At 37.3% G+C, this 15,847-nt stretch overlaps 1 protein-coding gene across 1 annotated transcript in view; it reads right to left on the bottom strand.

Moving 5' to 3' along the window:
* LINGO2 (leucine rich repeat and Ig domain containing 2) overlaps positions 1-15,847 on the bottom strand; it is a 726,658-nt gene that overhangs the window by 194,995 nt on the left and 515,816 nt on the right. The window contains exon 5 of the mRNA XM_087926538.1: positions 6,200-6,346. The gene's annotated coding sequence lies outside the window, so the exon portion shown is untranslated. The remainder of the gene's footprint in view (positions 1-6,199; positions 6,347-15,847) is intronic.

Raw genomic sequence — 15,847 nt, 5'->3', positions numbered from 1 at the left:
AATTTCATTGATGCTGATGATGAGCACTGATGATGTTACCTAGTTTGGTAATGAAATATCTGCAAGAAAACTACCTTGGTTAAGAAAACACCATTTAAATTTCAGGTAGTAATTCTCAATCAATTTTCCAGATCAAAGGGAAATAGGTATCAGCAACAGCACTTATATACCACTTCACAGTGCTTTACAGCCCTCTCTAAGTGGTTTATAGAGTCAACATATTGCCCCCAACAATATGGATCCTCATTTTACCCACCTCAGAAGGATGGAAGGCTGAGTCAAACCTTGAGCCTGGTGAGATTTGAAGTGCCAAATTGCAGGCAGCCGGCAGTCAGCAGAAGTAGCCTGCAGTACTGCACTCTAACCACTGTGCCACCATGTCACATTTGTAAGGAGTAAAATAATGAATACTTCAACGTTTAATTTATGTTTAAAGAAAATCTTGCACTTCTAGAGATCAATGGCATTAGAACAATATGAGAGGCTTTAACATCATCCTGAAGAAATCCTACTATTTCTATTGTTGTTATTAACTTTGAAGAAACACAAAATATAGAAATTCAAATTCAAACAAAGATGTAAGAAGTTAAGGAAGCAAACAAAGAAAACCTAAATAACATGCATGAATAATTATAGTTATGGAAAAATGATCACAACTTATTTTTTTAAGCAACAATTTTAAACTTGACCAGATGGAATCAGATTGTCTAGTCTTTCCTTACTCAGATAAAGAGCCAAGTCAAAGACTCAATGCTGGCACTTTTCATCAAGTCATTTTCTGGCATCAAGTATCCAAGTAGTTTTCCAGGACATGTTTTTTTTATAAAAAAAATCACAATCCAGGCACATGAAATCCAAAATTCCTCATACATAGATAAATAACAAATTCTGATATGGCTCCTGTTCATAGAAGGTTGTTATGCAGTTAAAGATGCATTCTGCAACATGTGAAACTAACCTGATTCACCTCTACCGAGGGCCTTTCAGTGGGTTAAGACTGACAATGATCAGAAGCTCATACAGTCCTTGGATATTTGGAGAGCTAAATGAAAACTGAATTTAATTTAATTTGGAGAATATGACACGATGTTATTATAGCTTATATTATATAAAGTTATTTTGTAAACCTTTCATAGCTTCAGTCAGAGGACTCTGGGTAGATTGCAACATAAAAAAGTGAAACAAGACAAAACAATAAATTCTAACACTCTCTGACAAGATGGCTACCTGGAACAATTAATGTGGTAAGGACCTTTCCATGTAAAGAGGTGGCGGTCAAACAAGTAGTTCCATGAGCCGAAAGGAAAAATCTGGACCAACCAAAGGAAGAAGAAAAATAGATTAATTGTTCCTGCCTCTTTCAGGCCTCAGGGAACAGAACTTTCAAACAAGGTTTCTTGAAGCTTCAGTCTATCCTGTCATTAAACCAAATTATAATATATTGCTAAAGAAATAAGCTATCTTGGCATGAGTAGTTTAGGTCGAGTCTGGAATGCCATTCTTAGCAATACAATGGAATAGTTATAAATAGTCATTTTCCTGGAACAGCTCTCGAGGCAGTTCTCTATTAAGAAAATGAGGCCCTTCAAGGCTAGGCATCTTTGAAAGATTGGGAGGATTTACAGATTTGATCAAAGAAGTCCAACAACAGGTTCTTCTTTTTTACTGTATCCTCAACTTCTATTTCTGGTTGTTGTTTCTTTTGCCCTCCTTTTTTAAAAATATTTTCTACTCTTCCTCTCTCAGCCCTTTTCCTCAAAGGCTTTAAGCTCAATAGGTCCTGAATCTGGAAATATTCACCACTTAATGATGATTGATTATATTCCTCACTACAATCAACTAGGGTTAAAAGCTCTGTGGAAGGGGGGGAGCATTGTTACTTTTCAAATACAGTAAGGACTTATGGACCTCCAAGAATAGAGAATGGGGCATAATAGAAAAGGCATGTTAGTTGATTCATATCTTCTCCACTGACAGGGATCCTTAGGGGGGCCTTCTCAAAAGGTTCTTATGTTTGCAAATTTTCTGTTAGGGCTGCCAGGTGAAATGGTTTTTATTGGTTGGGGGTTCTGATTTCTTTTTTTCATCCTCCATTCCACTTTCAGGCGCTTCTCTTTTTCCCCAAACTCCAAGTACTGGCTTTTCTCTTTTGTTCCTCTTTGCTAAACGGAGAAGTGACTTTGCTGCCCATCCAAAGTGGTTGGCTTGGGCTGTTTATTCTCTTGCCACAGGAAGTTAGTGGAGTGAATGGAAGGGCCCCTGATTTTGGACACTTCCCCACTGTTGGCTCATAAACAGCTTTAATAGATATTTGAGTTGTAGTCCAGCTAGTCCAAGAAGAAAAGTGTGATTGTATCCTTAGATACCATCACTTGAAGAATACCTGCCCCCCCAAAAAAAAAAAAAAACATCCAAAAGGACTGGATTACTCAATCCAACCTTAGGAGGCCATTTTCTAGCCAAGGTCTTTCATTGGGTGCCTATTTGTAGATGAGTAGCCAAGTAAGATCCTACCAGTATAAGTACTTGAAGAACTTTTCTTAACAAACAGAACTAGCATACTAGTATCTCCTTTTTCAGTTCAAGAATATAAACTTGGGAGAAAGCATTTTGATGAATTGTTAATAGGCAAAATTAGGAAATACACACCTGGACAATTTGAAATCTGGCCATAATTTTCAGACAGTTTTTTTTCTCTTCTTAATTGTGCTAGAGTTAGAAGGAATAAAAATCTATTTTTAGAAGATAATATATCTACTTAGAGAAGTGCTTATTTATTACAATCAAATTAAAATTGTTTCCAGGTCAATATTGTACAAAGTAGTGGATTATGTTATTTCATGTGTTCTGCCCTATCTGAGAAAGATTTATGGCTATTCATGGGTATCATAAAATGTCAACCATATTTAGAACATTAACATATTTCATAACTTCAAAACACTAAAAATCTTAGCCACTAATGGTGCAATATGGTAACCACTACGACAAAAGACATTTTATTTATCTGTTTTTTGACAAACTCTATTGTATACCCCTTCCATTACACTATGATTTTCCATCAATATAAAAGTAACTAATAGTCAAATGCATAGATTAAGCATTTTAGTCCAACCATATTTTTATAAGAGATAATTAAATTGTGGTAAACTTCCATTCTGAATAATTTTTTTGTCTGGATCATATTCTTAATATCCTTAATATCCTTTTGTCTGATCATATCCTTAATATTGTAGAGCACTTAACTTTTGGCTCACACACATTATTTAATTTTGCAATTATTTTCCAAGAATCTTTAAGTACTAAAAAAAAAGGATTAATAGATTTCCACAGCTGACCTCAATCTTTTATCAATAGAAGCATTTTTAAATACCGTGTGGTAGATTCAAAGAAAAAAAAAGCACTGTAACCTAAGGTATTTACTAAGAAACAGAATATAGGTTACAATTTCTCAAAATAAGTACAAGGGGAAAATAACAAGATAGGCAGAAAGTAGAATACGTAAGCAGGTAAAATGAAATATAGGCTAATATAAAAACAAAAAGCTCACTTTTAAAATAGTGAAGCAAGAAACCATGTATCACACTTTTGAGTTCATGATGCAAAATGAAGCCCAGGCAGCTAAATCTGCAGAAGTTTCAGATATATAATTCTGGCCCCTCCAAAAAGGGACAGAAATGGCATGATTTAATCCTTCAGGAATATGACTATTCTTACACATTATGTTAGGTAAATGTAAGTTACCACCATAGGAACAAACTCATGGCTCAGCTAAGCATCTGCTGGATTCCAAGCACTCTAAGAAACAGGATAAAAAAATCCACCTATTTTGGAGTGGTAGTTCAAACTACTGTATAATGGGGCTATGAAACAAGATGTGTTGGCAATTTTTCAGCAGCGGGGAGTGGGGGGCTAGTATATTCTTTGTATCAAAGGTGGTATTCAGCAGGTTCTGACCAGTTCTGGAGAACTGGTAGTGGAAGTTTTGAGTAGTTCAGAGAACCGGAAAATACCACCTCTGACTGGCTCCACCCCCATCTATTCTCTCCCTCTCGAGTCCCAGATGATCGGCTGGCTCTTCTTTGGTTGCCCTGCACAGGAGAACGGAGCTGGAAAGCAGGCTAGTGGGGTGGGGAGGGAATGGGGATTTTACAGTAACCTTCCCCTGCCATGCCCACCAAGCCACACCCACAAAGCCACGTCCACAGAACTGGTAGTAAAAATTTTTGAATTCCACGACTGTTTTGTATGTATTTGTGTATCCCAGAATCCGAATAATAGGGTCAAGGTATGGTACATCTGCAGTGACTGGATGAACCAGGAAGCAGAAACAGATTCTAGCATATATAGCTAATAGCAATAGCACTTAGATTTGTATACTGCTTTATAGTGCTTTACAGCCCTCTCTAAGCGGTTTACAGAATCAGGATATTGCCCCCAACAATTTGGCTCCTCATTTTACACACCTCGGAAGGATGGAAGGCTGAGTCAACCTTGAGCTTGGTGGGATCTGAACTGCCTAACTGTAGGCAGCTGGCTGAAGAAGTAGCTTGCAGTATTGCACTCTAACCACTGCGCCACAGACGCTCTTATAATAATGATCTGGGAGGAAAAGTTGTGACCATTTCTTGATTTCCTGGTTGGGGGAAATCATAGTAAAATAAAAGGTTGTAGTTTCAGTTCTCTCTCTTGCATAATTTGTGCTGGGGGCAGTGCCAGCTCTTGCATTTAAAAACAAGAAAGACACAGGCTGTCGTCAGTACAGAATTTAAGGGAGGGGGAACAGTAGCTACCACCACTTTTTGAGCAGTTCTTGGCTAAACAAATTGATCCCAAGTTGGTCCCACTCATTATGATACACATGAATGAAGTCAGCAAGCTGCAAAGATTTTTCTTCCTGTCCTTGAATTGTATTTGAAATGCTCTCTTGTTAAAACCTTCTCTCTGAGAATAGAGTGGGAGTGTTGAACCACTCTCTGTTTTCGTAGGTATCTCTGTTATTTCAACAGCATCACATTATCTCCAAATAATGATAACTGATTATCTCCAAAAGACTGTATAATATAGTCTTGATACTCTCACTATAATATGTACAGTACTGGCAAAAAAAAGGGAATAGCTCTTGATTTCCCTCCTCTTGAGATGTTTACCTATTTCAGTCAGATATTCTTGGAATTCTAAAATCCTAGGTATGCCCACAAGAGAACCACTTAGTACTGTAATTAAGGTAGAATACTATGGATAATCTCTGTATTTGAGTAGTATTGATAATCTCTGTATCTCAGCACTTCTCCATCAATGCTACATTGTTCAAACAGACCTTACCCAGATACCCATAAATTTTTAGCTCTTCCGTACCTCCCCTCTCCACATGGAAATAGCCTGGAACTAAAATAATGTCATTATAAGTGTTTGTATCAATTTATTTTACCGTGTTTCCCAAAATTTTACAAGTGCTGTTAAAATACTCCCGATGTGAAATCACAACTCATTCTCTAGTTTTCAAAAATAAACAAACTAACTAACAAACAAATCTTTTCCCTGAGGTTGCAACTATTGCACGGTGAGCTGGGAAATATTATTTCAGAATCCCCTCTTAAGGAAATATTTAATATTCAAAGACAGGGAAACAAGGGAGGATGAACTGAGAGAAGAACTAAAAAAAAGGAAACACAGAAGGCAGATAAGAATTGGAGCGTGTCATTTTCTAAAACTGATTATTTGAAATTTGACAATGGTATATTAGAACTGATTTTTTTTTTGGCTCTGATATTTGTATAAAGGAGACTGGCAAAGGATATAGAAATAATGCAAAGGTAGTTATTTTGTATGCAAATTATCTAATCTAGCTAAAATACAATACAATAAATAAAATTAAATAGTCCAAATGAATATTTACTTTGTGATTGTATGAGACAGTAAACAGAAGAATTGTCAATATGTTCCTGTTTGAAATTTATTGTTATATTGGTGTTTTATGAGTACAACTACTGTAATTAAACATTTTAATGTAATTAAACATTTCTAAATCCAAGGATAGGAAGACCCATTTAACAACAATTGCTTGTGTTAGATTTCACAGTTACAAATACAAAACTTTTTTTTGCCAAACCACCTGTTTCATGTATTAAGAAATAAAACTGGAATACATTTCTTTCTGAAGTCTTATAAAGTTGCTAGGAAGGGATGCCAGAGGCCTTACCTGTTACACTTTCTTCAAAAGTCCAGTCCTTGCTGCCAACCATGCAAAGCTTTTGGCCACTGGTTGAAAGCAAAATGGAGTGTTCGACCATGATAATCCCGACTAGATTCCTTCAGGGCAGCATATTCTACCTTCTTGAAATATATCCTATAAAATATCAAGAAATATCGTGTCAGATTAAAAAATATACACAATCCCTTAATCCAAAGAGATCTTTTGATATTTTTATGGACGATGTAACAATTTAATCAAAGATAGTCAAAACAGGCCCCAAACCATCTCAACAATGTTAGGTAGACTTGTCTACTTCCTCAGGGTCACTAATGCTTCCCAGAAAATCTTGCCAGACTATATACCTCAGTCAATTCAATTGCAGCTGCACAGCTGAAGTCTAACTAAGCTCCCACAACATTATTAAACAGATATCCCAAGTAATCCTTGTAGCAGCTCTTTACATAAGACTGACTAGGTTACTTCAACAGAATAACAGATTTGGGAGGGACTTTCTAATCCAGGGGCGTCAAACTAATTTCATTGAGGGCCACATCAAGGTTGTGTTTCATCTCAAGGGTATGGGAGTGCGTGGCCAATGTGGGTGTGGCCAGCTCAATGTCACTTGCCAAGGCTCCGTTTTCTACCGTGACAGCCTCCTTCAGCCCTCTGCCAGTGAAAATGGAGCGTGGGGCCTCTCCAGACATCCGGTTTCACTGGCAGAGGACTGTAGGAGGCAATCGTGGCTAAAAACAGAGCCGGGGGGCTTGCATGGCCTCCTTAAGCTCAGTTTTCTTTGGCAGAGGCACTTTTGCTGTTTCCAGGATGGCCCCACAAGCCAGATCAAAGCAGGAAACTCTATTTCATTCAGACAGATGGTTGTCCAAGCTCTTTTTAAAAACCTCCAGTGTTGGAACACTCACAGCTTTAAAAAAGACCACTGCATATAGCACTTTATTATTTACAAAAGAACTACACTGCCTATAAATATCAATCCTTTCTGTCCTCCCGCAAACACCTGGGCTATAATTTTTGCATATTTTAATCACAGTCAATACAAAGAATACTTTACTTTTCTGAAATGAAATTCGAACCCTTAGGGATAGTATAAGCTTTGAATTGATTCAAGCTAAATCATCCTAGTTTCTCAATCAACTTAATTAGTTTCTATATTGTGGATGGAGAACAATATTATTGTGAAGCATGCATTCGTTGTAACCTTTTCATTAATTAACAAGTGTTTAACTTTTAAAAAAAATAAACTTAATTAAAAACTTATCAGAATGTGTCTCATTTTTAATATAAGATGGGGAAAAAACACCAGTTATGGGTGCAGTAATATAGGCTGGCAAATTTATATCCAAGCGAGTTTTTCCTCACAAAATTTCAAAACCATGAAATCTGATGTGAAAAATCTATGGTTGACATAATTAACCCCAAATTTTTGAGGAATATCTTATAGAAAAGAAGCAAAAGGTGATTTATTTAAAAAGAAAATATACACAATACAGGTACTCTTTGCTTGCCAATTTCCTTGTTTAGTAACCATTCATTCACTAAAATTACAACAATTAAACTCTGTGGTCAATCCTTGCATTTACCTCCCGTGATCATCTGATTACTATCTGTGAATTTCATAACTGGTTTTGGACAAGCAGAATAGAGAACGAAGAAGCAAAATTAGAACCCCTATCCCATGGTGTCTCGTTTAATCACCATGTTAATTCATTTAATGCTAGAAGCAGAAGCAAGGTTTTAAGTCAGGTGCAGTCACATGTTTCACTTAACGACCTTATCAGTGGGTCCTGATTGCAATCAATAAGCAATGACTATTTGTAAAATATTTACTTGCATGAAGAAGGAAATTGGATTAGCATATAGGATAAAACAAAAGAAGGGATGATGAAATTCTCTATGGCCATTTCAAAATTGTTCCCATATGAGCAAGATAGCCCATTCTGTGTCCAATTACCTTATTTCTTCTTCCTCTCCTGTTTTAGTTCTGGGATAATTTAGAGAGATCCTTCACAGAAAGGCAGCGTATTAAAAAGAGAACAATTTTTGTCCACAGAGCTTGGAGATTTCCACATTAGCAGAAGCCTTTTATTAGGCTTAAGTGATTTAATGTAATCAGTTTCTTAACAAAACCCTAAAGAGGCTTAGTTAAAATAATGATTGAGAACAGCAGACTAGAAATCCAGGCACGTATATCAGTAACAAAACTGCAGATACCAGATTGACCTGTAAAATAACCATCAGTACTGAAATGGAGCCAAGAAATGTAATACGTACCTTTTCCTGATCTCCCCACCCCTTTCTCAATTCTTTCTCTGAATAATGAATAAAAACCATCAGCAGGTTTTTTACCTGGCTAGTCTAAAACTTCACCCACAAACCCAACCACCAAACATTACTTTTTGTCAAAATAAAACACATACATGATGTTCAGTTACAATCCTGGCATTTCTCTTCTGCTGGAAATGTGGCCAACCGCTTTATAGCGAACAAATTCCCACGAAGAAAACATTTCATTTTCTTTACTTATTTCTCACTGATAATTTCCCTTTATAGAATACAACAAGGAAAAAAACCCGTATCGGAATATAAGTAACTGCAGATTCCCCACCCACACTTTCATTCAAAGCTTTGTGTATTGTTTCGTTTTCTGTTTGTTTTTGGCATTCGAATAATAAAAAGCATATAAAAATAAAATGATTTATTATATACTGATTGCAAAAACAGCCACAGAGTAATATTTGCTAAGAGACTCGCTAAGAATTAAGATCCAGTTTGTGTAGTTTGTGTCTTTCTCTGTTCCCTTCCCTTCCCTTCAGTGGTGGGATTCATATTTTTTTCCGGCCAGTTCTGTGGGCGTGGCTTGGTGGGCGTGGCAGGGGAAGGATGCTGTAAAATCTCCAGTCAGAGGGGGTATTGGCCCGGTCTCCGAACTACTCAAAATTTCCACCACCAGTTCTCCAGAACTGGTCAGAACCTGCTGAATACCACCTCTGCTTCCCTTCTCTTTCCCAGATCTATTGTTCTTTGACAAAAGCATGATAAAGAAAACCATAAGCAAATTCTTTTCCATATGGGCAATATGAAATTTCATAATTTGTCTCAACCTCTCAGAATTCTAGATTCCAGTCTCAAAGCCAACATCTCTTAGGAATTGAACAAGATGTACCTACAACCAGGTCTGCAACCGAGAACAGGTAATGGTGCCTACACATACTTCTGGATGTGTTGTTTTTGTCAGAAGTAAGCAGATTTGTTTCCTTTGCATTTTTTTAGCAGTCCCATCCCCGACTGACGCGAAATCCCTGCCAAGAATTGTGTCAACATATCATTTTCCATTAAAAAAAAAAAAACTAAAATAGATGTGGATAGTCCTCGTGCACCTATTTTAGTAAATTATACACACATAAAACATATGTGAGAAAAAAGAGGGTGGAAATGAAAAAGGATGGTCTCCCTTGAAGGACTTATATATGACATTAATCTTTTGTTGTTTTTATAAAGCATGGCTGAAAGCTATAAGGATATTTTCTGTTCCTAGTTAATATGGCTGATTAAAACGAAAAGTTTAGAAATGTCCCTTTGGGGGAATCATGCCAGTAGTTTATAAAAGCAAATATTTGAGCAATACCCTTCAGTCCTTGCTGCACTTGTAACATAAATCTCAGGTAGAAAGAAAAAAACAATCACGAAGTAGGAGAATTGTGAGAAGATATTCATACTTCCCTTCTTTAGCACTAGTTCCAGTAGGGCATCTAAATGCCATTACTCAGATCACCCTCAATGGATTTATGCCAGGTGGGAGAATAAAACTGGGGTTGCTATCTGCATTTGGGAAAAGCTGCTGCAGCCAGGCAGAAATTCTTCCCACCCACCCTCCTTTCCCAAGGATTGGCTCATCTCATCTCTTCTCCAAGAGAGCAGCAAAAGTTTACAGCCTGAGAAACCAGGTGGGATTCTAACTTTTCAAGATCTTGTTTTTCTGTGAATTTTTCTTTTCTTTTTTGCGGGGTGGTTAAAGGAGTTAAATAGGTACAGTTAGGCTTTTGGCCTGATTCTAGAAAAAGTGCAGACTGGGGGCTAAAACATGAAGTTGCAACAATTTGGGTAGGTCTGATTTAATGAAAAAAAAAGACTAGGGGCAACATGATAGCAGTGTTCCAATATCTAAGTGGCTGCCACAAAGCCAGGGTGTGTGTGTCAATCTATTCTCCAAAGCACTTCAAGGCAGGACAAGGATGGAAACCAACAAAGGAGACAACCAACCTAGATACCTAAGGAGAAATTTCCTGACAATTAGAACAATTAATCAATGGAACAACTTGCCTCCAGAAGTTGTGAATGCTCCAACACTCAAGATCTTTAAGAAGAGATTGGACAACCATTAGTCTGAAATATTATACCATTAATCTGAAATATATTGTAGCTGGGGATTGAGCTACAAGACTTCCAAGGTCTCTTCCAACTTGGTTATTCTGTCAATCAGGTGACATCTCTTCTTCTTGCTCCAAAGTGCAACATAAATAAAACAAAATATTAATTAAGGACACTTCTATGGAGTGTAAGTGCACTGCATGCCAACAAAACCCAATATGGCTTTTGAATTGGCAGGGACCGTGGACCTTATATGCTATGCCAATATGGAAGCAACTACTGGAGAAGCATTCCAGTTGTTAGCCAAGCTGCTTCATGGAATGCCCAACCCCTTTCCAAAGCTTCAGTTAATAGTTGTTTCAGCACTGCAGTGTTGTGAAATTATATGCCTGTCTTTGTCTGATAATGGCTGAATTCTACAGATCATTTCCTCCAAATAATATATGATTCAAATATATTTCACCACTTCCAAAGTAAAAATAGAAAAATGGAGGTGGTAGAAAACTGCTCCTTTCAAGTGATGCCCATTTTATTTCTTACCCCCCAAAAAAACCCCAAGAAAAAGGAGGAGAGACAGTGAATACATAACAATGAAGACACTTCAAACAGCTTTATGTTAACAATGTAAATATCTCCTTACCTTATAACCTACAAGGGAAGTCTGTTATATAAAAGCCAACCAACCATAGTTTTAGTGCTGGATTTGAACCCAGTAAAAGAAGACTGATGAGCTTCCCTGAACTCTTACAGATATGGATGTGCATCAGATTGGTCCACAGGAGACTGCAGATCGACCATATCCTAGAAAATAGGCTTCTTCGTGTCATGGGAAAAGCAAATACCTTGCAGCTTGCAAAGTTATATTTCCAGTGATTCCACACAATATCATGTCTCTGCTATGTTTAACTGCTGGAGCTGTTAACAAAAATCTGCTGTTGCCAACACAGATACTGATTTAATGGGTGACCGAAAAATGACTCACTATCATTATTTGGGGCTAAAACTCATATTGAGGCATAGAAGGATATAAAATCTAGATTTCTGTAGATTACTCAGTGGTTGAATAATTTACATGGTGACTGGACAAAACACTAGAGAATTTGCTCTTGGAAACAACCTTGATTTCATGAAAAGGATGTGCGTTGTACAGGATTGCTTGTACATCAGCTTTCGTTTCCTTGACTTTTTTTTAAACAAATCTAACTGCTATGTTTGAAACTGAAGTTAATACAAAGTTCACTTTGTATGAAATGCAATTTGCTTAAGATCAGTACCTTGTCTTGCTCAGTTAATTCGGTTCCATGTACTTTGCTGCTCAGGCATGACAAGACAGGCAACCAACAATCTCTTGTAACATTTTAAAAGCTGCGGTGAGAGTGAAGATTTATTTATCAAGAATTTATCCCAACTTTTCCTGAAGAGCACAACAAATTAAAGATAAATATCCCTTCCTCCTACTTCCCGCTACAACAGCCAACTGAGAGCTGGGCTGATAGGTTGAACATCACCCAGAGAGCTTCTATGAGTGACGTAAGTAGGCCTGTTTAAATTGTACTTTTGAATGGATGAGAATATTTTTCTGAGTCAGTATTGGATAGTGCAGTGGTTGGAAAAAAACAGACATGGGGCCGGTGTAAGCTCTTGATGGACATTCGGACACAATGTGATGAATATTTTGTCGAGGAGCACCACAATCACACTGAAGGGTAGAGACAAGACCCCACTTAAACAATGAGTCCTGGTAAATGCCATGTTGGATACGGATGCTGTTCGGAGTTCACCAGTGCTGGCAAGGAAGGTCAAAACCTGGCACCTTTTGTGTAGGGTCAACTACATAACTGCCTGCATCTGAGCACTCAGAAACCCATTTGGCCTTCCACTGTGTGTTGATGTCAGAGTTGTTAGACAGCTGTTGAGTGAGTGCCAGAGAGGGCTTCCAAGACTTAAGCCTGCCAATTGATAGATGAGGAAGGTCAGCGTGCACAGGGAGAAGTGGGTTTCTCAGAATTTTGCTGTACTCCTTCACTAAGCCTTCTTGCCTTCATAGAGCTGGTAGTGCAATGTGGCTCAAGATGGGGAGCCAGCAAGTAGGAGTAGATTTTATGCAGCCACTTATGATCCTCATTGTATCATTTGGTCTAGCATCGATCTTGCTAGTGTGGCAGCTATTATGCCAAACAGAGGCACAGTATTCAGCTGTGGAGTAGTGCTGATACTCTGAGAGTAGAGGCTGAGGCTCCCCAACTTGATCCTCTGAGTTTCTGGGCACTACCATTTGAGCCACTATAAGTCCACGTATTTGCCATATGCTAAATAAATAAATAAATAAATAAATAAATAAATAAATAAATAAATAAATGTGGTGGTGTCCACTGGGACTTCAACTCCCAGAATTTTCCAGCCATCATGGCTGGTTGGGAATTCTGGGAATTCCACATCTCTTAGAATTGCCAAGATTGGACACTACCCTGGGGTAGTGATTAAGATGCTGGCCTAGAAAGCAGAAGACTGTAAGTTCTAGGCCTTATCTTCAGCATGAAAGCCAACTGGGTGAATTTGGGCCAATCACACTCTGTCATACCAACACTTTTCAGGATTGTTGTAATGGAAGCTACAGGAAGTAGAAGGAGTATTAGGTAAGTTCACCACCTTCAACATACCTATAATAATAGGGGTGTGTTTGTGTGTGTGTGTGTATTTCTTATATTATATTACATACATATATGGCAGAATGAAAATATAATTACTTATTTTATTTATTTAGCATATGGCACGTGTTAGCTAGGGATCACCAAGGTGGCTGGCTGCCTCTGTGAAAGGAATTTTTTTGGGCAGTGTTATCTTTACCCACGGGATGCCTGAATGCTGGTAGGCATTCGGGAGAGGTTCCTTTCTTGTCCCCATGCAATTTATTCACTCACGGGAATCGAACCGCTGAGCTGCTGACCTCAGTGGTGCGCAAGCCCAGCATCTTACCATGTGAGCCACCATGGCCCCAATATAATAATAATAATAATAATAATAATAATAATAATAATAATAATAATAATAATAATAATAATAATAATATAATAGAAGGACTTGGTATTAACATTAGAAAAACAAAAGTGAAACTATTTTAAATCCCAAAGTGGAAGATCAAATGTGAACCCAAGATAAAAAAAATTAGGATCAGAAGTGAGTAATTTCAAGAACACGAATGAGCAAAAATGGAAGAAGATAAGGTTCAAGACAAACCAAATAAAATATTGGCTTAACACCATAAAAACTGAAGAAGCTTTGAAAATCAACAAATAAACCAACGAATAACAGCAACAGCTGAGAAAATTGAATAGTATGAGGCAGAAATCATCCAATTTAAGCAAAATGAGTTATTTCAATGAAACCAGAGGCAATCCTACCAAAATATAAATGACAATAGAAATTCTGAAAACTGAGAGAGAATAAAACAAGAAAAAAAGAAAAAGAAAGAAAAAGGAAATAAGCAATCCAGTTTTGGAAAGATCTATGGAAAACTTAAAATAAACTAATAAAAATGCTTGATGGATAAAAGAATTTGAAGTTAATAAAAATCAAATGTAAGACCTAACAACAGCAGAAATGTTTAAAAAAATCTATTGAAAAGGATTTCACTAAAAACTAGGCATCTTCTGCCCATGATTCATCACATCGGAAATGTTTCTATCAGTCCATCAATGAAGAGACTATAATAAACCCAGCCAACAGCTGATAAAAAGGAAATAGTACAGTTCTAGGCAGAACTATGGAACAACTCAAAGAATGCAGTTTGAATAAGGAAGGTAGAGAATGGAAAAATGCTGAAATGGAAGAACTTGTAATGACAGCAGAAATGGTGGAGAAAAGGGCAAGGTAATTCAAGAATTGGTCAGCACCCACTCACTGCCTTTCCCAGATCCTTGGGAAGGACTCAATAGGTGGATAAAAATGCCAAATCCAGTATAAATGTATAGCTGACTGTGTGACCAACTATAATAATTTTACCTGTTTGGAACCAAAAGGAATAAAGTAAGAAAAGCAGAGAGTTTTTATGTCCCCCCCAAATGGACAATTGAATTCAAATTTAGTCCGAATGTGCATTGTAGAGGTGAAGTTTTTTCTTTTTTAATGCTCGTCATATTAATCCTTCTCATTCCTCCCTTCTTTTTATTACTCTACCTGTGGCACACAATAATCTAAAAGCTGACACTGATCCTAGAGTGAGAGAAGAAGACAGTAGGAGTTGCACAGATAGACCAGGCAGGGATACATTTGGTTCACCTCTTTTTTATGAGCAAGAAATTCGAGGTACTGAAGGGACATCTTAATTTGGCCATTGACAGGTAATGATTGATGAAACTTTCATTGATCAGACATAACTAGATTAATTTTCCTCCAGCCTTTCAGGAAGGCCAAAATAGTGATTTCCAAGTCAAAGCATTCTCCAGAGTACTTGGTTAGTTCTCATTGATCTATCCCTGAACTCCCGGTGGAATCTTTTATTTTGTAATATGGAGTCAGCATATAATACTGACTGAACTTACAAGATATAACATCAATAGGCAATCTTGAATATCTGAAAGTGCTGTAGAAACCACCTCCTCCTCCTCCTCCTTCTTCTTCTCCTCCTCCTCCTCCTCCTCCTCCTTTTCCTCAGAGATATATATACCACTCACATTTCAGGACAACCTAGACGTGACAGCCCATGACAGAAGATCCAATTCTTATTACTGAATGGATAATTTTATTAGATTCTAAAGAGCACAAAGACATCATTGATATATATTAAGGCAAGGGCCTTCAAACTTGGCAAGTTTAAGACTTGTGGACTTCAACTCCCAGAATTCCTTAGCTAACATGAGTGGAGGAGGAATTCTGGGAGTTAAAGTCCACAAGTCTTAAAGCTGTCAAGTTTGAAGATATATAAATCTTATTTGTGTTAGAAACACAGAGATAATTTCTTCCTTGTGCTTTTAGAATCAAACGAGCTCATTCCTCAAAAGGAAATACTGAAAGAATCTTTGGTATTCCTTTCTGTTTGGAAAATGTCATGTCCCAAACAGCAGCGAATTTGGGAATGATAACATCATAGGGATGGAAGGAGCAATGATTGGATGTACATTTTCTGCAATTAAGCCAGTTATGATAGTGATAGGCAGCAGTAATTTAGATCTACACTGTATTGTGCAGAGAAAGTCATGCTTTTTAATGGGAAAAATAATGCACAATTTAAATAGATAATATGCTAATTCAATAAAAACAAACAGTGAT

The sequence above is a fragment of the Pseudonaja textilis genome, chromosome 2, assembly GCF_049901715.1.
Source record: "Pseudonaja textilis isolate UNSWEBS1 chromosome 2, rPseTex1.2, whole genome shotgun sequence".
Lineage (NCBI taxonomy): Eukaryota > Metazoa > Chordata > Lepidosauria > Squamata > Elapidae > Pseudonaja > Pseudonaja textilis.
The sequence above is the reverse complement of the archived record's forward strand: the minus strand, read 5'-3'. Positions and strand labels throughout refer to the sequence as shown.